This window comes from Wyeomyia smithii, chromosome 3 (genome assembly GCF_029784165.1).
Source record: "Wyeomyia smithii strain HCP4-BCI-WySm-NY-G18 chromosome 3, ASM2978416v1, whole genome shotgun sequence".
NCBI lineage: Eukaryota > Metazoa > Arthropoda > Insecta > Diptera > Culicidae > Wyeomyia > Wyeomyia smithii.
Window position 1 is genome coordinate 170,703,355 of NC_073696.1, and position 25,660 is coordinate 170,729,014.

At 38.0% G+C, this 25,660-nt stretch overlaps 1 protein-coding gene across 11 annotated transcripts in view; it reads left to right on the forward strand.

The window, feature by feature from the left end:
- Positions 1 to 25,660, forward strand: part of LOC129732573 (cytospin-A-like) — a 234,334-nt gene that overhangs the window by 89,683 nt on the left and 118,991 nt on the right. For 3 of the 11 annotated variants that reach the window (XM_055693560.1, XM_055693561.1, XM_055693559.1), the window contains exon 1: positions 15,829 to 16,214. The exons of 7 other annotated variants lie outside the window; for them this stretch is intronic. The gene's annotated coding sequence lies outside the window, so the exon portion shown is untranslated. Of the gene's footprint in view, positions 1 to 15,828; positions 16,230 to 25,660 lie in introns of those variants that run through there. One more of the 11 variants, XM_055693558.1, reaches the window with a different exon arrangement.

The window sequence follows — 25,660 nt, forward strand, 5'->3', positions numbered from 1 at the left end:
TCGGGTTTTCAACCCCGAAACCCGACCATCTCTAATAAGTAGTCGTCATGCATTAATTTACCGCATAATGAATTTATGACGAATACATATGCCCACCCGTGGACATAAACTAGGGGATAGCCGCTATCCTCAAAAGTATGTAATTGAACATATTACTTTTCGGTTTATCGACAGAGACCAGCAAAATTGTATTTTTTCACCTTACGAAGATCGGTACGGAGAGGTGACCCTACCTCTTTGGCCACATCCCGAACTGAGGCACTCTGGTTACTAGTGTAAGGATGCAAAACTTTCCGGTCCAAAGTTCCGTATAACGGACCTGGTTTTCGCCCAAATTTCGACTCGTCCTGAAAGCTGCAATCTTCACCATACTTTCGAAACGCGTTTCGAAATGCTCTTATGCTTGCACTTTTTCATGGATAGTATACTATTTATGCACTATCATTTTATGTTCTGGAAGCATGCTTCGCATTGTCACGAAAGTGATGAAAACCGGCGCTCACAAAACAGAATTTTAAGTTTACCTGTAAACAATAACACATAACACATCAGCTGTCTAAACGTTATACGGACATGTACTGCCGCTCCAAGCATAACTGTCCCAGCGTCCATAAGGTTTGCACAGAATATGGGACAGTTATGCTTGGAGCGGCAGTGTAGGGCCATGCCAAAATCATAATTAGGCATAATGAAACACCCTAAAAGATATTGGCTTCTCGCAGCTGAAGAATCCACACGTACAATGATTTCTTTACTCCCGATAAACGTTGTTTGTTAGGTATTCTTTTATTCGTTCCCTAGGGGTAGGTACGCGAAAGAAAAATCAGTTATGGCGAACAAAGCAATTTTTTCTTTATAATACTATTTGTTTTTCAACCTTGCTAATGAAACATAATTCTACCAATCAAATCAGCCATAGGTTCAGTTTGAAACCTGAACTAGACTATCACAACATGATGTACAACTTCTCTCTCCCACTCTACGAGAACATTCCAAGCCAAGTAGTACGTGGACAAAAAAAGGTTGAGAACCGCTGTTCTACATCATGTTCTCTATAGCTGCCTAGTTTTATTCTTAGATCCTCCTCATGTTGGTTGTATTTCCGATTTCTCGGAATGTTTTGTAGAAAATTATATATCCAGGTAATGGCTAGTTCAAATCAGGCACATGTCCAATTTACAATTTCTCATTTTCTCTTGTCCACTTTACCATTCATGTTTGAGAAAGTGCATGTTTGGCCTCTATCGAGCAGAAGGTGCACTTTTATTCCATTTTCCAATCTCCGCTTGGGGAATTTCGCCTAGCGAAGTTGTAATAGAGATTAGTGACTTTTCACCTACGCGCACTAGTAAATGTGTAAACCCGTGTAATGTTGCTTTTGTTTCCTCGTTGTTTCAACTTTCTATCACTTTTAGCCATTTTCGGTTGATTATGTACAGAAGCTTTTTATCTTCTTCCGATTCCTAATCACGAATAAAAAATGTATTCAGGCCAAGTTTGAAACATATAATAAAAGTTCAACTGAATATTTGTCCAGCTGCTAAAAACAGAATTGCAAACAAAACGGCTATTTGTTTATGTTTTCCTCAAATAGTGGCACTAACACATTCGTACGTAAATAGGACTGTTGTGCATTAAAACCATAGGCGGAACTACGCAATTTGGGCTGTGTTTCGCCAGTTTCACAGACGATCCAGAGACTCATCACCCGCATCTCTATCGATCTGGTCGAGCCATCGTGCACGTTGCTGGGGTTGTGCAGGGTTGCTGAAGAGAAGTGATTTCACAGGGTTGTCGTCCGGCATTCTTACGAAGTGACCGGCCAACCGCAACCTATCGACTTTCGCCGAGTATGCAATGGGGTTCTCTCCAAGCAGCGCGTGCATTTCATGATTCATGCACTGTCGCCATTATCCGTCGTCCGTGTCTACTCCACCTTAGATAGTCCGCAGCACCTTCCGTTCGAAAACTTCATGGCCCTCCGCCAGAAGCGTCGTTATATTAATTTCGTAGAGGACTACCGGACGTGTCAGGTACATCGTCAAAATTTTGCTTTGTCGCACTAGACTCGATTCTAGCATGCTGCTTTACTAGTGCTGCGATGCCTAGTCTCGCGACGAGGCTGCCGTATTGGGTGTAGCTGGCGAGACACCGCATTTCTTCGCGATTTTTTTCATTTAGCGAATTTCTTTATTCCACTGTGTTCGGACAAATCTACCGAGTAATAAAGAAACGACATCGAAATTTACGACGCATATGAGAAAGAAATGTCAGATAATTGTTTACGAACTAAGCACGTGCGGTGGCGGGTTGAAGCTGACAAATGTTACAGTGCGCATCGGGCAGCACGCCAGGTCAATACTGGGTCAATATACTAATAGCAGCATTACTAGAACCGCTGTGTTGTATTTTTAACCGTTCGTTCCATGAAGATAAATTTCCGTCATTGTGGAAACAGTCCTACATGTTTCCAGTTTACAAAACCGGCGACCGTAGAAACGTGAAAAATTACCGCGGAATAACAAGTCTCTCTGCTGCGTCAAAACTTTTCGAGATTATAGTGTGCGATGTACTTTAAGAGCGTACTAAAAATTTTATTTCCTTTGACTAGCATGGTTTCATGCCTGGCCGATCAGTGGCTACTAATTTACTGCAATTTACCTCTACCTGTATTGCGAGTCTGGAACAGAAGGCTCAGATGGATGTCATATATACGGATTTGAAAGCCGCTTTTGACAAAATTCACCACCGAGTACTGCTCTGCAAACTCTCCCGACTTGGAGCTTCAAGTAAACTAGTTTCGTGGTTCAAATCGTACCTTTCGGATAGAGTACTGCAAGTTAAAATTGATTCCTGCACTTCGAAACGTTTTTCTAACGCTTCAGGAATCCCTCAGGGAAGCAACCTGGGTCCACTGCTCTTCATATTATTTTTTAATGATGCCGCCCTTTTTCTACAGAATAACTGCAAACTATTTTATGCGGACGACCCAAAACTTTATTTCGTTGTGCGTACAGTCGAGGATTGTGAACGTCTGCAATCATTACTTGATATTTTTGCCAATTGGTGTCATAGGAATAAGCTGTGTCTTAGTATGACAAATGTGTAGTAATTACGTTTCATCGCATCCCCAAGCCTATTACTTCCGCGTATGTAATTGATGGCGTAACACTCAGGAGAGTTGATCAGGTGAATGACCTTGGCATCCTGTTGGATACAAAAATGTCGTTTGACCTTCACGTTCGGCGATTATTCCTAAAGCGAGTCGTCAACTGGGATTCATCTCGAAAATAACTAAAGACTTTTCTGATCCCCATTGTTTCAAGGCTTTATACTGTGCGCTAGTTCGTCCTCTTCTGGAAACTGCTGCTGTAGTATGGTGCCCATATCAAACATCGTGGAGTTTAAGAATTGAGCGCATCCATAAACGTTTTCTTAGACTGGCCCTAAAGAATTTACCATGGCGCAATCCATCAGAACTTCCACCGTATCCTGACCGATGTCGACTCCTGGGTTTGGACACACTGCAACGACGACGAACAATTCAACAAGCGTTATTAATTGGAAAGCTTCTTAACGGAGAAATCGACTCACCTTGGTTGCTTTCGATTCTAAATTTGCGAGCACCGCAGAGAACGTTGCGCAACGATGCGTTGCTTGTGCCTAGGTTCCATCGAACATCTTTTGGTTATATCGAACCAGTCACTGCGTGCATTCGTGCCTTTTCAATAGTAGAAAACTTATTCGTACTCAACGAACCCAGCCATAGATTTAAAAATAGGCTATTTAGATCGAATTTGTTGTAAATTAGGTTTTAATTCATTAAGACTAAGTGTCAGATGAGTTTTAAGTACAAATACAAATATTGAGCGAATAAAGAAGAGTTTCGACAGAAGTTAGGTTGCTTCCAGGTCAAAACGAGGTAAGCTGGTGTAATAAAGAAATTCGCTATTAGTTCAACACTCCACTGCGGATCAAACGCTGTTTAAGCCGCCTCTATTCTGGGGAACAGACGCTCAACAAGCTGCTCTCCAATGAGAGCAGCTACCCCTTCCCTGTCAGCATACGACAAAGTTCCTACCGGTTTACCGATCTTCCCTTGGTGACTTCTATTCCAGTCGGTACTACGTAGAAGAAGGGATATGGCATTACGCCTTGGACCACACTAGGGTCTATTTTATGTTAGTATGCCAGTTGGCACGGGTAAAACACCGGTACGCACTGCCCAGCTGTTCCTAGCTCTCCTCAATATCGAATCAGTGTTGCTGAAAGAGGTTGGTGTTGACGCTGTGGTCAAGATATTCAATACATTTTTGGAGATTCAATCCCGATTGAAGTGATTTTTTCTACTGTTACGACACTATTGTATTCGTTAGGCTGATACAAATTTCGAATTCTTTCTATGTCCAAGGTTATCAAAGTTAGCAAAGGGGGTGGCAAAAAATAAATAACACCGAAAAAAAAGACGAAAAAAAAGAAATATCTTTGATCAAAGTTTGTGTGCAAGTTATGACGTTTGTAACTTGCACTCAAATAAATGTTGAAAAATAACACTTTATTATTATTAGTATTTATTCCGCTTGCCTTCCGACGACACTTTCGCTGTCACCTGGTTTGTTTGTTGCTAAATTAAGCATTTATGCTGTCGGAAAACCAATGAAATGAACATAACGGATTGAGCTTTTTTTTCTTCCCCTTCCAATATTCAAGGTTATTGAAGGGGGGGGGGGGGGATGACATAAAATGAAAATAAAATTTGTAACGGCCTTATTAAATTTGCGCATTTTAACTCTTTTTTCTCTTTTTTTGAATGAAATGTATTAAAACTAACCCTAGAAATTTTCCTTAGTAGCGCCCGTGATGAAAACTATATAACAATCTACATACACAAAAACATTTACTTATGTATTTTGCTTGTTACAGAGTCAGAGTGTTATAGAGGATTATCACGATCAAAATCATAAGATGTACCAAATATTTAAGAAAAACTGCATTGTATTAGGCTACTTCGGCAGCGGTTTTCTGTAATGCAAAAGCTGCGAAGAAAATTGCTGCCGAAGTAGTCCGATATCCTGAACATTTTGTTTCAAACTGCCGTTGCATCGTAATACCCCTTGTTGTTTATTGACATTTGAAATGTTAGCCCATTTAGCGAGTGCATTCGTTCAATGAAATATAGAAAGGTACGGAGATGATTTGAGTCTCGGGTTTAAAGGGCTTCTTTTTTGTTAACAGTGATGACGTAGAAGTCAAAAAACAATTCTTCCTCACCTTTGTATATCTCATTGGCATTCGATAGCTAGGCTGGGCTCTTAACCAACGGAATATAGAAAGCACGGAGATGGTTTGAGTCTCAGGTTACATTTTTTTCAAGAATTTTTCACAAGTTATGACAGTTTATAATAAACAATGCGGAATACAATTTTAAATAACATTTGCCTGTTTTTTGAGATCTACATCACAGCCCAAAATCACGTGGTTTTTGACTATTTTCGCTACTAATACAGACAAGCGTCTTCTTCTTCGTCACCTATGTATACCTTATTGGCTCTTAACTCAGTTAGCGACTTCTGGATTTGAAGTTTAGAACTAAAAATTAAGATGATAGATTCAATTTTTAGCCAAAACTAATGTACACATGAGATATTTGCGTAAAATGGATGTTCTTGACGTCAATAACTGTGCAGCTGGTTGGAAATTTTATGCAGTGTCTAGGAGACTGATTACTCTCAAGAAAATAGAGAATAAATGAAAAATATATAAGATCCGGTTTCGTTTTTAATTTTAGGTTATGTTTTTACAGGAGTTGGTAGGTACATAGCGTGTTGGAATTACTTTTTTTAGTTAAAATCTACCGTTTAGTGAAAAAAATCTAAATATTTAAAGTTACTCGCTATGTAAACTCGTGATAACTCGTGATAGGTAAAATTGCCTGCAAATCATCATCATTATTTTCACCGCAACGCCAGCTGTCAGTCAAACAGTCATTTTTATCGCCTATATTTGAGCATAGATTTTTTTTATGAAATATTGTATACCTATCTGTATGCTGATGAAAATAGACTTGCTCCAATGAGTTCTATGGTGAGAAAGAAGAAGACATTTCTCGCATAACTTTTCAAAAGGACCTAAGTAACATTGAGAGACTCTCTTTGTTCACTTTCTCTTTGATTATTACTTTTTTCTTTTTACGTATTTCATGATACTTTTCGCATGCCAAACTGGGCAACATTACAATTTTTTGATGTGTTGCAAGAAATCGGTGAAAGCTTTTATAATAACGCTGTAATTAACGAAACAGAGCGATAGAGGAGAGAATCGCTAATTGTTACTTACGTGTTTTTGAAAAGTTACGTGAAATTTGTCTATACTGGTAGCTAAAAATAAAAAAAACACGTACTTTGGGGGTGTTTTGGAATGATGTTCCACTTTGTTTAAAGGTGCAGGAAGCACGGAGAAAAATCTAACTGGTTGTTTTCTAACATATTGTTGGTTTATGAACAAAAAATATTATTGCTATGACTTAGGATTTGATAATTTCAAATTATTATTTTACTTTGAAACTAATCTGACTTGCCGTTATAAACTAAGTGCACAATTCTTGTTGACTGGATATAGAATGTTTATTGTTACTATCTAAGAATTTGTTTATTTTAAATTGATTTTTTTATATTCATTTGTGGTAAACAACCTCCCATTTCAGATTGAAATAAACCGGTATTGCTGTTTGTTTCCACTCTATGCTTTTACAACCTCACGGAGAACAATTTAGTAAAAATGACCAAATTTCATGTTAAGTCACACTGATTCTCAGTTTGAAATAGCGACATACAATCATTAGTATAGCTTTAATTAACGAATTTTCTGCTCAAGCTCAATGCGATGCCAACTTTTTATAAGAACAAATGGAGTCAATTCGATCGGTAGTGCTGTTATTATTCGCCATCGTGTAGCTTTAATGCGTGCCGTTCAACCACAACCGAGCGGACATACCCCGAAATTAATTTTCATGGGACTTAACGGTCATTTCAAATAAGTTTGAGGTGGGGGCGCTGATGTGCTTTTTTCCTTTGAACTCAGTTGACAGCTGTCGCGCACCGTGCTGCCAGAAATAGCAGATAACGGGTATGGTTGCTAGAAAGCTAAAAGTTTATCTTTTGCGGAATATGTCCAGCAGTTCGACACCTGCGACACCACAAGGTACCATATTTTTTTAAAATTTTGTACGGAGTGGTATTCTGTCTGTCTGTCGTTCACTACTTGCCCTAGCGATAAAACCGGTTATCGACATTATCAATAAAGTTTTTTTTTCTCTGCGAGCCTGTTCGTTTTTTCCACCGTTTTGCGGTTACACAAATTTACGTTAAAACGCCGAAGAGATTCCATCGGATCGGATATTCCTCAATACTTACTTTATCTTATTGGCTGACGGACCGTTGACGGTCTAGGGCCGAAGGAATTAAAGATGTCCAGCTTCTTCTATCTTGGGCAGCCGTTCTCCAGTAACCTCGTAAACCAGCAGATCGTTCATCTTCTTCCACCGCGCACATAAAGATAGTTTTGGCGGCTCTCTCGTCTGGCATTCTGGCTACATGTCCAGTCCACTGAAGCCTGCCACGGTGTATTACCTTCACTATACCAGCATGTTTGTATACTTGGTACAGCTCGTGATTCATGCGCCTGTGCCACACTCCATCTTCTAATTTACCGCCAACTATCGATCGCAGAACTACGCTCAAAAACTCCGAGCACTCGTCGATCAGCTTCCTTCAGCGTCCATGCTTCATGTCCGTAAAGGGGTACGGCTCATACCATTGTCATCAACCACTTCAAATCGTTCCCCATCTATCTCCACCTCAGCACCAACACCACCGGAACTCCCACGCTCCCTGCAACCATGTACTTTGTTTTGGCAGAATTTATGTTAAGTCCCAACCTCGCTGCTTTTTTCAAAGGCCTTAAGGCCTTCTCCACGATCCTACAGTCGATACCAATGATATCAACGTCCTCCGAAAAACCAAGGAACATGTGAGATTTCTCCTGCTTCAGTCCGTCTAACGTTACGAGTGCGACTGATGTCTCGCCAGCTATTCGCATACATGATTTCGGTCCCTCCAGCGTCATACGACTCGGCTTAGTTAGTTCCGTCGGGGAACCGTGTTCCAGCATGATCTGCCACAGCTCGTTTCTTTTCACTGAGTCGTATGCCGCCTTAAAATCCACAAACAGATGGTGAGTCTGCAAGCTATACTCCCAGAACTTATCGAGGATCTGCCGCAGTGTGGAAATTTGGTCCGTCGTGGAACGCCCCTGCCAATAACCAGCCTGGTATTCACCGACAAGGGACTCCGTTAACGGTCACAGCCTGGAGAACAGGATACGGGAGAGCACTTTGTATGCGGAGTTGAGCAACGTAATGCCTCGATAGTTTCTATAATCCAGTCGGTAGCCCTTTTTGCAAATTGGGGATGTGAGGCCTTCCAACCAGTCGCTGGGCATTTGGTCTCCCGCTCAGATCCTAAGTATGGTTTAATGAATCGCATAGTACAGCCAATCGCTTCCCGCTTTTAGAAGTTCGGCCAGGATACCTTCCTTCCCAGCGGCCTTGCCGTTTTTCAGCTCCCCACTCGCCTTTTTGAATCCTCCTATGTTGGTGGATCCACAGCTTGTTCGTCACTCATAATCCTCATCCTGTTCATCCTTCGCTCCTCTTGCCCCTCACCGTCCAATAGCGCCTCAAAGTACTCCTTTCACCCGGCTGCAACCGTCGGCTTATCCGTAAGCAGGTTCCCGTCCTTGTCATTACACATGGGCGGCGCAGGGAAATTTCTACTTCGGACTCTGTTGACTATTCTATAGAAGCCCCGCGCACCGTTCCTAGCAAAATTGTCCTGTGCGCTGGCGAACACCTGCTCCTAGTGTTCGCGCTTCTTCCGACGGTGGACTTTATTTTCTGCAGCTTTTACCTCCCTGTATCTCTCTCTGTCCTGATGCGTAGCCGCAGTGAGCATGCGGCTCCTGGCACGGTCCTTTTCGTCCGTCGTTCTCTGATACTCAGCATCAAACCAGCCGTTAGGCTGTCTTCTACGCGTCGTGCCTACCACCTCTATCGCAGTCGTTTCAATGGCTCCGTGAATACTGCTCCATAGCCCATTTATGTCTTCCTCTCGCTCCTCCTGCTGTTCTGCGATCCGTTGATCCAGCTCTCTGGTGTATTCTTCTGGTAAGCCACACACTGGGGCAGCCTCATACAAAAGCTTGGACAAAACTTAAGAATTTTTTCTGGAATTTGATTAGAAATCGATAATTTTCAGAAACTAGAATGCCAACAGACCAAGAATCGAGCATAGGTTGTAAAGGACTCGCATGTTTTAGTACATCGTGAGGTAGGAGAAGTTGGGGTTTAAAATTTGATAAAATCAAAAAATATTTCGATCATCTTTACTGCCGTTCCAAGCATAGTTGTTCCAGCGTACATAAGGCTTGTGTAGAACATGGGACTACTATGATTGGAACGGCAGTTTACCACCCTACAAAAAGTAGGTTCTCCTAAATAATAATGATATGCATGAAATCTCATCAATATGAGTTATTATTAAGGGAAAAACTAAGAGAGATAAGTATATCGTACCATGCCACGATTGAGCACAACGCTTCACACAGATAAAAAACTCAATTTTTTTTAATTTCCAGAATTTCAAAAGTGATTTACCAGCGAGTACCATCTCTATTTTCTTCTTGAATTCAAAGATTTCAGTTTCAGCTATTCAAAAAACCCAAGTTTAGCTGCCGCTTCGAAAGTTATTTGATTTTTGGTACAGCATGTTTTTACGCATAAATCATGCGTTTCGCGGCAGCGCTCTATGACGACATCACATTTTCACAAATTTGTGAAGCGCACAGCCAAAAGTCCAACAGAATTGAAGGTATTGAATGGTATGTTGGTTACATCTGATCCCTTTTTGTTCAGTGTAGGAACAAACTTCGATTCAACTAATACTTGCGAAACAGAAAAGGCACAATAGTTTCCCTAGAAAGAAAAAAAATCACAGGAATGGTTAAAAAGCTATAATTTTTCATTTTTTCTCAGTTTGACCTTCGGGGCCACACTTGTGTTGACTAGTGTTGTAGTCGGATTTTTATTTTAACCATTTTGTGTTAAATTGTAAAAACATTGAAAGTCTATTCTCTCGAAGATTACACGACTTATTTGAAGAAAACAAGTGTCAAACAAACAGGTTGTTCCTCAAACTTACAAAGAAACAAAACCCAAAGGCTGTTTGAAACTAGCTGCTTTGATCAAAGTTCGAAATTAAGAGTCATTATGATCGAAAGACTCGAAATACGTTGCCAGTGATAGAGGAAAGGAAATAGAAGATCTTGTAGGTGCTCCGCCTCTAGCTGATCGTATCAAAATTATTCATGGTTTGAACTTATGGAGACAATTTCACCTGCTGAACTAAATTTTTCGTAATTTCCACTATCATATTTTCAATTAATGCTTTTACAACCTCACGGAGAACAATTTAGTAAAAATGACCAAATTTCATGTTAAGTCACACTGATTCTCAGTTTGAAATAGCGACATACAATCATTAGAATAGCTTTAATTAACGAATTTTCTGCTCAAGCTCAATGCGATGCCAACTTTTTATAAGAACAAATGAAGTCAATTCGATCGGTAGTGCTGTTATTATTCGCCATCGTGTAGCTTTAATGCGTGCCGTTCAACCACAACCGAGCGGACATACCCTGAAATTAATTTTCATGGGACTTAACGGTCATTTCAAATAAGTTTGAGGTGGGGGCGCTGATGTGCTTTTTTCCTTTGAACTCAGTTGACAGCTGTCGCGCACCGTGCTGCCAGAAATAGCAGATAAGGGGTATGGTTGCTAGAAAGCTAAAAGTTTATCTTTTGCGGAATATGTCCAGCAGTTCGACACCTGCGACACCACAAGGTACCATATTTTTTTAAAATTTTGTACGGAGTGGTATTCTGTCTGTCTGTCGTTCACTACTTGCCCTAGCGATAAAACCAGTTATCGACATTATCAATAAAGTTTTTTTTTTCTCTGCGAGCCTGTTCGTTTTTTCCACCGTTTTGCGGTTACACAAATTTACGTTAAAACGCCGAAGAGATTCCATCGGATCGGATATTCCTCAATACTTACTTTATCTTATTGGCTGACGGACCGTTGACGGTCTAGGGCCGAAGGAATTAGAGATGTCCAGCTTCTTCTATCTTGGGCAGCCGTTCTCCAGTAACCTCGTAAACCAGCAGATCGTTCATCTTCTTCCACCGCGCACATAAAGATAGTTTTGGCGGCTCTCTCGTCTGGCATTCTGGCTACATGTCCAGTCCACTGAAGCCTGCCACGGTGTATTACCTTCACTATACCAGCATGTCTGTATACTTGGTACAGCTCGTGATTCATGCGCCTGTGCCACACTCCATCTTCTAATTTACCGCCAACTATCGATCGCAGGACTACGCTCAAAAACTCCGAGCACTCGTCGATCAGCTTCCTTCAGCGTCCATGCTTCATGTCCGTAAAGGGGTACGGCTCATACCATTGTCATCAACCACTTCAAATCGTTCCCCATCTATCTCCACCTCAGCACCAACACCACCGGAACTCCCACGCTCCCTGCAACCATGTACTTTGTTTTGGCAGAGTTTATGTTAAGTCCCAACCTCGCTGCTTTCTTTTTAAAGGCCTTAAGGCCTTCTCCACGATCCTACAGTCGATACCAATGATATCAACGTCCTCCGAAAAACCAAGGAACATGTGAGATTCCTCCTGCTTCAGTCCGTCTAACGTTACGAGCGCGACTGATGTCTCGCCAGCTATTCGCATACATGATTTCGATCCCTCCAGCGTCATACGACTCGGCTTAGTTAGTTCCGTCGGGGAACCGTGTTCCAGCATGATCTGCCACAGCTCGTTTCTTTTCACTGAGTCGTATGCCGCCTTAAAATCCACAAACAGATGGTGAGTCTGCAAGCTATACTCCCAGAACTTATCGAGGATCTGCCGCAGTGTGGAAATTTGGTCCGTCGTGGAACGCCCCTGCCAATAACCAGCCTGGTATTCACCGACAAAGGACTCCGTTAACGGTCACAGCCTGGAGAACAGGATACGGGAGAGCACTTTGTATGCGGAGTTGAGCAACATAATGCCTCGATAGTTTCTATAATCCAGTCGATAGCCCTTTTTGCAAATTGGGGATGTGAGGCCTTCCAACCAGTCGCTGGGCATTTGGTCTCCCGCTCAGATCCTAAGTATGGTTTAATGAATCGCATAGTACAGCCAATCGCTTCCCGCTTTTAGAAGTTCGGCCAGGATACCTTCCTTCCCAGCGGCCTTGCCGTTTTTCAGCTCCCCACTCGCCTTTTTGAATCCTCCTATGTTGGTGGATCCACAGCTTGTTCGTCACTCATAATCCTCATCCTGTTCATCCTTCGCTCCTCTTGCCCCTCACCGTCCAATAGCGCCTCAAAGTACTCCTTTCACCCGGCTGCAACCGTCGGCTTATCCGTAAGCAGGTTCCCGTCCTTGTCATTACACATGGGCGGCGCAGGGAAATTTCTACTTCGGACTCTGTTGACTATTCTATAGAAGCCCCGCGCACCGTTCCTAGCAAAATTGTCCTGTGCGCTGGCGAGCACCTGCTCCTAGTGTTCGCGCTTCTTCCGACGGTGGACTTTATTTTCTGCAGCTTTTACCTCCCTGTATCTCTCTCTGTCCTGATGCGTAGCCGCAGTGAGCATGCGGCTCCTGGCACGGTCCTTTTCGTCCGTCGTTCTCTGATACTCAGCATCAAACCAGCCGTTAGGCTGTCTTCTACGCGTCGTGCCTACCACCTCTATCGCAGTCGTTTCAATGGCTCCGTGAATACTGCTCCATAGCCCATTTATGTCTTCCTCTCGCTCCTCCTGCTGTTCTGCGATCCGTTGATCCAGCTCTCTGGTGTATTCTTCTGGTGAGCCACACACTGGGGCAGCCTCATACAAAAGCTTGGACAAAACTTAAGAATTTTTTCTGGAATTTGATTAGAAATCGATAATTTTCAGAAACTAGAATGCCAACAGACCAAGAATCGAGCATAGGTTGTAAAGGACTCGCATGTTTTAGTACATCGTGAGGTAGGAGAAGTTGGGGTTTAAAATTTGATAAAATCAAAAAATATTTCGATCATCTTTACTGCCGTTCCAAGCATAGTTGTTCCAGCGTACATAAGGTTTGTGTAGAACATGGGACTACTATGATTGGAACGGCAGTTTACCACCCTACAAAAAGTAGGTTCTCCTAAATAATAATGATATGCATGAAATCTCATCAATATGAGTTATTATTAAGGGAAAAACTAAGAGAGATAAGTATATCGTACCATGCCACGATTGAGCACAACGCTTCACACAGATAAAAAACTCAATTTTTTTTAATTTCCAACATTTCAAAAGTGATTTACCAGCGAGTACCATCTCTATTTTCTTCTTGAATTCAAAGATTTCAGTTTCAGCTATTCAAAAATCCCAAGTTTAGCTGCCGCTTCGAAAGTTATTTGATTTTTGGTACAGCATGTTTTTACGCATAAATCATGCGTTTCGCGGCAGCGCTCTATGACGACATCACATTTTCACAAATTTGTGAAGCGCACAGCCAAAAGTCCAACAGAATTGAAGGTATTGAATGGTATGTTGGTTACATCTGATCCCTTTTTGTTCAGTGTAGGAACAAACTTCGATTCAACTAATACTTGCGAAACAGAAAAGGCACAATAGTTTCCCTAGAAAGAAAAAAAATCACAGGAATGGTTAAAAAGCTATAATTTTTCATTTTTTCTCAGTTTGACCTTCGGGGCCACACTTGTGTTGACTAGTGTTGTAGTCGGATTTTTATTTTATTTTGTGTTAAATTGTAAAAACATTGAAAGTCTATTCTCTCGAAGATTACACGACTTATTTGAAGAAAACAAGTGTCAAACAAACAGGTTGTTCCTCAAACTTACAAAGAAACAAAACCCAAAGGCTGTTTAAAACTAGCTGCTTTGATCAAAGTTCGAAATTAAGAGTCATTATGATCGGAAGACTCGAAATACGTTGCCAGTGATAGAGGAAAGGAAATAGAAGATCTTGTAGGTGCTCCGCCTCTAGCTGATCGTATCAAAATTATTCATGGTTTGAACTTATGGAGACAATTCCACCTGCTGAACTAAATTTTTCGTAATTTCCACTATCATATTTTCAATTAATTCAATTTTCTATCTTCATTACTACATGAACTCCTTGACCCAGTAATTTAAAATAGCACGACTTCGCTTAAAGTAAAAAAAAAAAGAAAAACAACAAAGTTTGTGACGCAAGTCGATGTTGCTGCTGATAAAGATGGCAACTCGCTGGCACGTTTCTATCTCTCATACTGAAGTCATTCCAACTTCCACTGAGGGTGTTGAAACAAATAGCCAGCTATAAATAATAGTCTCTACTGCGTAAATGTACGAAGTGCGAGAATTGGATAAGCGATACAAAACTCGATTCTTGAACTACGTCTTCAACGTTCTGCGGTGGCGTAACGGAAACACATCTGACTCGAGATTGGAAGTTATGGGTTCGAGTCCCACCTGCTGAACTATATTTTTCGTAGTCAGTTAATTCAATTTTTTATCTTCATTACTACATTTATTCTTTCTTTATTCAGAAATTAAAAATAGCATGATTTTGCTTAGAGTCAAAAAAAGAAAGATGACAATCTCAAGTAGTTTTCACGTTCGATCTAAGCAAGATATCGCCATTTTAGTTTATTTTTTATTAGAGTTTGCCTGCTATTTCTTCCTTATGTCGCGGGAAATAAATATTTTCTCATTAAATCAATCATTTAAGGTTTTAAAACAACAGTGCGATTGTCTGACCAAAATAATTGGTGCAACAAGCCGTTGAAGTTATTATTTTGGTTTAATTTCCAAGTAAAAATTTTCAAATGGGTAAAGTATTAAAGACATAAAAAGAAGCAAAACATTGTTTAAAATAATCAACAATGTCCATTCTAAACAACAAAATTGATTGTTTCCAATCAAATTCTGATTGCTCTAAAAAAAACGCTTTGATTAAAACTGCCATAGCTTTTATTTGTAGTAAACAGTGGTTAACAATATAAACATTTTTTGTTTGGATCTACAATATATTTTGTTGAAACAATCTGTACTTGCTAGTTTATGATAAAACAAATAGTTTATTCGTTTCAAACAATCGTTATTAATAGTGATGTTAACCAAATGTTTGTTTGTCGCTATTTCAAACTAAGAATCTGTTAGACTTAACATGAAATTTGGTTGTTTTTACTAATTGGTTTATAGCTACTAATGAGGCATTTTAAGCCGAAAAAAATTAGCGAACATTGCTGCATTGTTTTTGGAGTTCTACGTCATTACTGTTGACAAACAAAAGCTCTTTAAACCTGAGATTTGAACCATTATTCGTACCTATATATACTCTACACTGGGGTCGCTTTTTACGCGGGTTGTGTTTATGCGTTTTTTTGAACGGGATATTTTTACAATAACGCGGATTATTTTTACTCGATTCGGAAGATGGTTTGTACGCGGTATCAAATAAGTTTAGTATGAATATATCTAATCTAATCTTTTAAATGCGGTACAACCAACCGCGTAAAAAGCGACCCCAGTGTATTGCTCTACTTGCTCAACTTTACTTCTCTTTGTTTCGATTCAAGCAAATAATCGATACTTTCTTGATATGCAATGTTTAAATTTTATGGCAGCCCTGTACCTTTGTCGCTAGATGTTGTTTTTGTAGTTCAACTGCCACCGGACTCGCAGTGTGTGAGTAAGCTTCGCTCTGTTCGGTTTGGTTTGACTTAATGTTGCGTTGTCCGATTTAAATCTACTTTCGCGATTTGTAACTATGTATTGAAATGCAGTATTTTATGTGTTGTGCATATAATTATATGAAAAGATTATATTGAGTCCCATTCTATTAAAATTCTTCATGGGAAAATGTCTGGATAACAAAATGTAACTATAAATATGAAAGTGAATTAAATTACTGAAATCAAGAAGTGAAAGTGATTCGTAATGAAACAACTAGAAGGAGCAACATAACTTGCCAAAGTGGCTTAAGGGAGAAGAAACAGAAGAAAACTGTGTACTTACGTTATAGTGCTTGATTAAATAAAATTTGTGTTGCTTTCATGGTAAAATAATGATTTGTACGTATCAAAAACTAAACTATTTTCTGACATTTTCCAAATGCGGATAAATTTTTAAATCTTAACTACCATTTGTTAATTTGGATTTGTTATTTGGACTGAAAAAAAGAAATTTAAATAGTTGGCTTCTAAACAAAATAAACAAACTAAGAAAGTTGCATATTTTACCTATCAAGCAACATTTCTGAGATTAATCTCTATTAATAAAGACAAATCAACTTCACTGGTTTTGTTGAAGTGAAACGCATCTACCATTAAAATCCTTGATACGGATTGTTGAAAATTTGCGAGAAAAGCGTCCAAAAAATAAGTTTAGATCAGTGTATTGCTTTATTTTTTTATAGATCGCGAAAAATAGCAAAATAATTGGGTTGTAATTACCGTAATTACTACACTAAAGATCATCGCGGTATAGATTTGGCCAACTTGACTATTGTATCTTATATATCTGTTCAGAATTTTATCCTTAGAAATCATTCACAGCTTAAATAATAATAATAAATATACAGACCCACGCCCGAATTTTTGTGTTGTCAACATCGAACCGTACCAAAAACTAACAGTTTTTCATGATTTCTTTTCACTTTTCAAGTGGCCTATGATAACCTAGAACTAGATATGGCCAACAATGGACTACTTTTTGGATTGCAAGTCGTTATGGGTGTCGCTTGATGGGTTTGATCTAATAATCTGAGAGTATCCACAATACAAACGGGACAGTTCCGTATGTGGCTCATAACGACATGGTACGGTTTTAAGCACTGCTTTGATCATGACCATTATATAACCGAAGCATGTTTCGACCATACATCCGAAACCGGTTGACTGATTTCCTCACTGATAGCATAAAGGACCTTAAATATTTCTTTTAGTGATTCTTAAGGCTTAAACACAATGGATACGGTGCGGCAGCGTTTGCGGCAATTTGACAGTTAGCCCATAAAATTTCTGTCGAATTAACGTCAAAGCAACGCAATCGTATCCATTGTGATTTAGCATTGAGGCCTAAAAAATCCATTAGAAAACGTGTTTATAAGTAAGAGCGAATCATTTCACCTCGACAAAAAATTATTTCAATACAATTTCATTAATTTTGTTTATTGAAACTAGGCACTTTTCAATATCATTCCGGTTTCACGTTAGACGAAATAGCATAACCTATGCGACGAAATGATTTCTTCACAATTTTAGAGTTGAACCGATAAGTCCTCAGCAACTTCTGAGCAAGACACACAGAGCTGATATTGAATCCCGAGCATAATCGGATACTCTACTAATTTTGAAATATAGTACAGTGTATGTAATGCCACTCATGAAAAGACGCCACTAATTAAGTTTCAGCCTAAAGGTAAATCTAAACAATGTTATTTGCAATCGATATTATTGAATTATTCTATATTTGGAAAAAATGAAAAACAGGGTGAAACAAAGTGACATGGATTATAAATAAATCTATCTAAATACAAAAAAAAAATATTATAAAGAATAAAAGTTGTTGATACGGCCCGACAGTTTTCAATCGAATAATAGTAGCATCTCTTGCTGAAACAGATCGATTTGGCACGTCGGTTTCCTCTTCTTCTTGTTACGAAACAAGTGTGCTTCCAAAAATCTCATTTATCTTTGCTTCTGACTATTTCCTCTCAGTCCGTTTATTACTGACAAAGAGAAGCAGCTAAAATAATAGAAAAACAAATTTACTCATTGTATGTGTTATATTTCGAGCGCCGAGTATTTAGTTTCAGATAGTAGCATTCGCTCTATGAAACTATAGTCAATTTTTCCTTTGAATATTGGAGAATTTGATCCAGTTATAATTCCCTATGTTACCGGATTGAAAAAATATATTATCAACAAAAACATAGAATTGTACATATCTTAAGGCGTCTGATAATGCTTCCTGGAGTGCATTGCAGCTTGCATTTGCTTGACCAAATACGTTATGATCTCAAATAAGTAGAAAATAGTAGCGGTTGTTTGCCCTGTATATTTCTTATTCTATCTCCATAGTGTTCAAATTCGCGGCAATTACCAACTTTTGTTAGTGTATTTACTTGTTGCTGTACTTCGTATCTTCAAACGATCTTCAACGTAGAGGTGAAAACTTAGATCGAGATTAACTTCCATGCAAAATTAGTTTCATGAAAAAGATGCGCGTTTCTCTTCCGTGGAAGATACTCTTATTCTTTCTCGCAAAAAGTTTCTCGATATGCCTCGACTGATCGATCGATCGCTCAACAGTTTCAATAATGTTGCCATTACCTTTTTTGACGTGGTAGAACCCGTTGTTTAAATTTATGCTAGCCATTTCTTTAACAGCAGTACAGATTATCCAAAAACTTCTGTTTCGTATGTTCGAAATATACAAACATGTTCGAGAGAACACAAATAATTTACTCACAAATCAAATCACATACATTTAATGTAATATCCACTATTACAATGTATGTACTGACCCCTGTTATGAGTCATTGCGAACAAAATTTGAGCCGTTGCGGAACAGAGTGGTCTAGGCCCCATCGAGCAAATTTTTCAGGAGAAACAATTTTCGAAAAACCTCTGAATGAAATTCTGTTCAACGGATTCTTTTAAACAAAATGTTTTAATATAAGGTTATGAAGTGGTTTAACATGGGAATATATAAAATTAACAATTTTTTTGCGAAACAAGTGATATATATATATATATATATATATATATATATATATATATATATATATATATATATATATATATATATATATATATATATATATATATATATATATATATATATATATATATATATATATATATATATATATATATATATATATATATATATATATATATATATATATATATATATATATATATATATATATATATATATATATATATATATATATATATATATATATATATATCACTTGTTTCGCAAAAAAATTGTTAATTTTATATATTCCCATGTTAAACCACTTCATAACCTTATATTAAAACATTTTGTTTAAAAGAATCCGTTGAACAGAATTTCATTCAGAGGTTTTTCGAAAATTGTTTCTCCTGAAAAATTTGCTCGATGGGGCCTAGACCACTCTGTTCCGCAACGGCTCAAATTTTGTTCGCAATGACTCATAACAGGGGTCAGTACATACATTGTAATAGTGGATATTACATTAAATGTATGTGATTTGATTTGTGAGTAAATTATTTGTGTTCTCTCGAACATGTTTGTATATTTCGAACATACGAAACAGAAGTTTTTGGATAATCTGTACTGCTGTTAAAGAAATGGCTAGCATAAATTTAAACAACGGGTTCTACCACGTCAAAAAAGGTAATGGCAACATTATTGAAACTGTTGAGCGATCGATCGATCAGTCGAGGCATATCGAGAAACTTTTTGCGAGAAAGAATAAGAGTATCTTCCACGGAAGAGAAACGCGCATCTTTTTCATGAAACTAATTTTGCATGGAAGTTAATCTCGATCTAAGTTTTCACCTCTACGTTGAAGATCGTTTGAAGATACGAAGTACAGCAACAAGTAAATACACTAACAAAAGTTGGTAATTGCCGCGAATTTGAACACTATGGAGATAGAATAAGAAATATACAGGGCAAACAACCGCTACTATTTTCTACTTATTTGAGATCATAACGTATTTGGTCAAGCAAATGCAAGCTGCAATGCACTCCAGGAAGCATTATCAGACGCCTTAAGATATGTACAATTCTATGTTTTTGTTGATAATATATTTTTTCAATCCGGTAACATAGGGAATTATAACTGGATCAAATTCTCCAATATTCAAAGGAAAAATTGACTATAGTTTCATAGAGCGAATGCTACTATCTGAAACTAAATACTCGGCGCTCGAAATATAACACATACAATGAGTAAATTTGTTTTTCTATTATTTTAGCTGCTTCTCTTTGTCAGTAATAAACGGACTGAGAGGAAATAGTCAGAAGCAAAGATAAATGAGATTTTTGGAAGCACACTTGTTTCGTAACAAGAAGAAGAGGAAACCGACGTGCCAAATCGATCTGTTTCAGCAAGAGATGCTACTATTATTCGATTGAAAACTGTCGGGCCGTATCAACAACTTTTATTCTTTATAATATTTTTTTTTTGTATTTAGATAGATTTATTTATAATCCATGTCACTTTGTTTCACCCTGTTTTTCATTTTTTCCAAATATAGAATAATTCAATAATATCGATTGCAAATAACATTGTTTAGATTTACCTTTAGGCTGAAACTTAATTAGTGGCGTCTTTTCATGAGTGGCATTACATACACTGTACTATATTTCAAAATTAGTAGAGTATCCGATTATGCTCGGGATTCAATATCAGCTCTGTGTGTCTTGCTCAGAAGTTGCTGAGGACTTATCGGTTCAACTCTAAAATTGTGAAGAAATCATTTCGTCGCATAGGTTATGCTATTTCGTCTAACGTGAAACCGGAATGATATTGAAAAGTGCCTAGTTTCAATAAACAAAATTAATGAAATTGTATTGAAATAATTTTTTGTCGAGGTGAAATGATTCGCTCTTACTTATAAACACGTTTTCTAATGGATTTTTTAGGCCTCAATGCTAAATCACAATGGATACGATTGCGTTGCTTTGACGTTAATTCGACAGAAATTTTATGGGCTAACTGTCAAATTGCCGCAAACGCTGCCGCACCGTATCCATTGTGTTTAAGCCTTAAGAATCACTAAAAGAAATATTTAAGGTCCTTTATGCTATCAGTGAGGAAATCAGTCAACCGGTTTCGGATGTATGGTCGAAACATGCTTCGGTTATATAATGGTCATGATCAAAGCAGTGCTTAAAACCGTACCATGTCGTTATGAGCCACATACGGAACTGTCCCGTTTGTATTGTGGATACTCTCAGATTATTAGATCAAACCCATCAAGCGACACCCATAACGACTTGCAATCCAAAAAGTAGTCCATTGTTGGCCATATCTAGTTCTAGGTTATCATAGGCCACTTGAAAAGTGAAAAGAAATCATGAAAAACTGTTAGTTTTTGGTACGGTTCGATGTTGACAACACAAAAATTCGGGCGTGGGTCTGTATATTTATTATTATTATTTAAGCTGTGAATGATTTCTAAGGATAAAATTCTGAACAGATATATAAGATACAATAGTCAAGTTGGCCAAATCTATACCGCGATGATCTTTAGTGTAGTAATTACGGTAATTACAACCCAATTATTTTGCTATTTTTCGCGATCTATAAAAAAATAAAGCAATACACTGATCTAAACTTATTTTTTGGACGCTTTTCTCGCAAATTTTCAACAATCCGTATCAAGGATTTTAATGGTAGATGCGTTTCACTTCAACAAAACCAGTGAAGTTGATTTGTCTTTATTAATAGAGATTAATCTCAGAAATGTTGCTTGATAGGTAAAATATGCAACTTTCTTAGTTTGTTTATTTTGTTTAGAAGCCAACTATTTAAATTTCTTTTTTTCAGTCCAAATAACAAATCCAAATTAACAAATGGTAGTTAAGATTTAAAAATTTATCCGCATTTGGAAAATGTCAGAAAATAGTTTAGTTTTTGATACGTACAAATCATTATTTTACCATGAAAGCAACACAAATTTTATTTAATCAAGCACTATAACGTAAGTACACAGTTTTCTTCTGTTTCTTCTCCCTTAAGCCACTTTGGCAAGTTATGTTGCTCCTTCTAGTTGTTTCATTACGAATCACTTTCACTTCTTGATTTCAGTAATTTAATTCACTTTCATATTTATAGTTACATTTTGTTATCCAGACATTTTCCCATGAAGAATTTTAATAGAATGGGACTCAATATAATCTTTTCATATAATTATATGCACAACACATAAAATACTGCATTTCAATACATAGTTACAAATCGCGAAAGTAGATTTAAATCGGACAACGCAACATTAAGTCAAACCAAACCGAACAGAGCGAAGCTTACTCACACACTGCGAGTCCGGTGGCAGTTGAACTACAAAAACAACATCTAGCGACAAAGGTACAGGGCTGCCATAAAATTTAAACATTGCATATCAAGAAAGTATCGATTATTTGCTTGAATCGAAACAAAGAGAAGTAAAGTTGAGCAAGTAGAGCAATACACTGGGGTCGCTTTTTACGCGGTTGGTTGTACCGCATTTAAAAGATTAGATTAGATATATTCATACTAAACTTATTTGATACCGCGTACAAACCATCTTCCGAATCGAGTAAAAATAATCCGCGTTATTGTAAAAATATCCCGTTCAAAAAAACGCATAAACACAACCCGCGTAAAAAGCGACCCCAGTGTAGAGTATATATAGGTACGAATAATGGTTCAAATCTCAGGTTTAAAGAGCTTTTGTTTGTCAACAGTAATGACGTAGAACTCCAAAAACAATGCAGCAATGTTCGCTAATTTTTTTCGGCTTAAAATGCCTCATTAGTAGCTATAAACCAATTAGTAAAAACAACCAAATTTCATGTTAAGTCTAACAGATTCTTAGTTTGAAATAGCGACAAACAAACATTTGGTTAACATCACTATTAATAACGATTGTTTGAAACGAATAAACTATTTGTTTTATCATAAACTAGCAAGTACAGATTGTTTCAACAAAATATATTGTAGATCCAAACAAAAAATGTTTATATTGTTAACCACTGTTTACTACAAATAAAAGCTATGGCAGTTTTAATCAAAGCGTTTTTTTTAGAGCAATCAGAATTTGATTGGAAACAATCAATTTTGTTGTTTAGAATGGACATTGTTGATTATTTTAAACAATGTTTTGCTTCTTTTTATGTCTTTAATACTTTACCCATTTGAAAATTTTTACTTGGAAATTAAACCAAAATAATAACTTCAACGGCTTGTTGCACCAATTATTTTGGTCAGACAATCGCACTGTTGTTTTAAAACCTTAAATGATTGATTTAATGAGAAAATATTTATTTCCCGCGACATAAGGAAGAAATAGCAGGCAAACTCTAATAAAAAATAAACTAAAATGGCGATATCTTGCTTAGATCGAACGTGAAAACTACTTGAGATTGTCATCTTTCTTTTTTTGACTCTAAGCAAAATCATGCTATTTTTAATTTCTGAATAAAGAAAGAATAAATGTAGTAATGAAGATAAAAAATTGAATTAACTGACTACGAAAAATATAGTTCAGCAGGTGGGACTCGAACCCATAACTTCCAATCTCGAGTCAGATGTGTTTCCGTTACGCCACCGCAGAACGTTGAAGACGTAGTTCAAGAATCGAGTTTTGTATCGCTTATCCAATTCTCGCACTTCGTACATTTACGCAGTAGAGACTATTATTTATAGCTGGCTATTTGTTTCAACACCCTCAGTGGAAGTTGGAATGACTTCAGTATGAGAGATAGAAACGTGCCAGCGAGTTGCCATCTTTATCAGCAGCAACATCGACTTGCGTCACAAACTTTGTTGTTTTTCTTTTTTTTTTTACTTTAAGCGAAGTCGTGCTATTTTAAATTACTGGGTCAAGGAGTTCATGTAGTAATGAAGATAGAAAATTGAATTAATTGAAAATATGATAGTGGAAATTACGAAAAATTTAGTTCAGCAGGTGGAATTGTCTCCATAAGTTCAAACCATGAATAATTTTGATACGATCAGCTAGAGGCGGAGCACCTACAAGATCTTCTATTTCCTTTCCTCTATCACTGGCAACGTATTTCGAGTCTTCCGATCATAATGACTCTTAATTTCGAACTTTGATCAAAGCAGCTAGTTTTAAACAGCCTTTGGGTTTTGTTTCTTTGTAAGTTTGAGGAACAACCTGTTTGTTTGACACTTGTTTTCTTCAAATAAGTCGTGTAATCTTCGAGAGAATAGACTTTCAATGTTTTTACAATTTAACACAAAATAAAATAAAAATCCGACTACAACACTAGTCAACACAAGTGTGGCCCCGAAGGTCAAACTGAGAAAAAATGAAAAATTATAGCTTTTTAACCATTCCTGTGATTTTTTTTCTTTCTAGGGAAACTATTGTGCCTTTTCTGTTTCGCAAGTATTAGTTGAATCGAAGTTTGTTCCTACACTGAACAAAAAGGGATCAGATGTAACCAACATACCATTCAATACCTTCAATTCTGTTGGACTTTTGGCTGTGCGCTTCACAAATTTGTGAAAATGTGATGTCGTCATAGAGCGCTGCCGCGAAACGCATGATTTATGCGTAAAAACATGCTGTACCAAAAATCAAATAACTTTCGAAGCGGCAGCTAAACTTGGGATTTTTGAATAGCTGAAACTGAAATCTTTGAATTCAAGAAGAAAATAGAGATGGTACTCGCTGGTAAATCACTTTTGAAATGTTGGAAATTAAAAAAAATTGAGTTTTTTATCTGTGTGAAGCGTTGTGCTCAATCGTGGCATGGTACGATATACTTATCTCTCTTAGTTTTTCCCTTAATAATAACTCATATTGATGAGATTTCATGCATATCATTATTATTTAGGAGAACCTACTTTTTGTAGGGTGGTAAACTGCCGTTCCAATCATAGTAGTCCCATGTTCTACACAAACCTTATGTACGCTGGAACAACTATGCTTGGAACGGCAGTAAAGATGATCGAAATATTTTTTGATTTTATCAAATTTTAAACCCCAACTTCTCCTACCTCACGATGTACTAAAACATGCGAGTCCTTTACAACCTATGCTCGATTCTTGGTCTGTTGGCATTCTAGTTTCTGAAAATTATCGATTTCTAATCAAATTCCAGAAAAAATTCTTAAGTTTTGTCCAAGCTTTTGTATGAGGCTGCCCCAGTGTGTGGCTCACCAGAAGAATACACCAGAGAGCTGGATCAACGGATCGCAGAACAGCAGGAGGAGCGAGAGGAAGACATAAATGGGCTATGGAGCAGTATTCACGGAGCCATTGAAACGACTGCGATAGAGGTGGTAGGCACGACGCGTAGAAGACAGCCTAACGGCTGGTTTGATGCTGAGTATCAGAGAACGACGGACGAAAAGGACCGTGCCAGGAGCCGCATGCTCACTGCGGCTACGCATCAGGACAGAGAGAGATACAGGGAGGTAAAAGCTGCAGAAAATAAAGTCCACCGTCGGAAGAAGCGCGAACACTAGGAGCAGGTGCTCGCCAGCGCACAGGACAATTTTGCTAGGAACGGTGCGCGGGGCTTCTATAGAATAGTCAACAGAGTCCGAAGTAGAAATTTCCCTGCGCCGCCCATGTGTAATGACAAGGACGGGAACCTGCTTACGGATAAGCCGACGGTTGCAGCCGGGTGAAAGGAGTACTTTGAGGCGCTATTGGACGGTGAGGGGCAAGAGGAGCGAAGGATGAACAGGATGAGGATTATGAGTGACGAACAAGCTGTGGATCCACCAACATAGGAGGATTCAAAAAGGCGAGTGGGGAGCTGA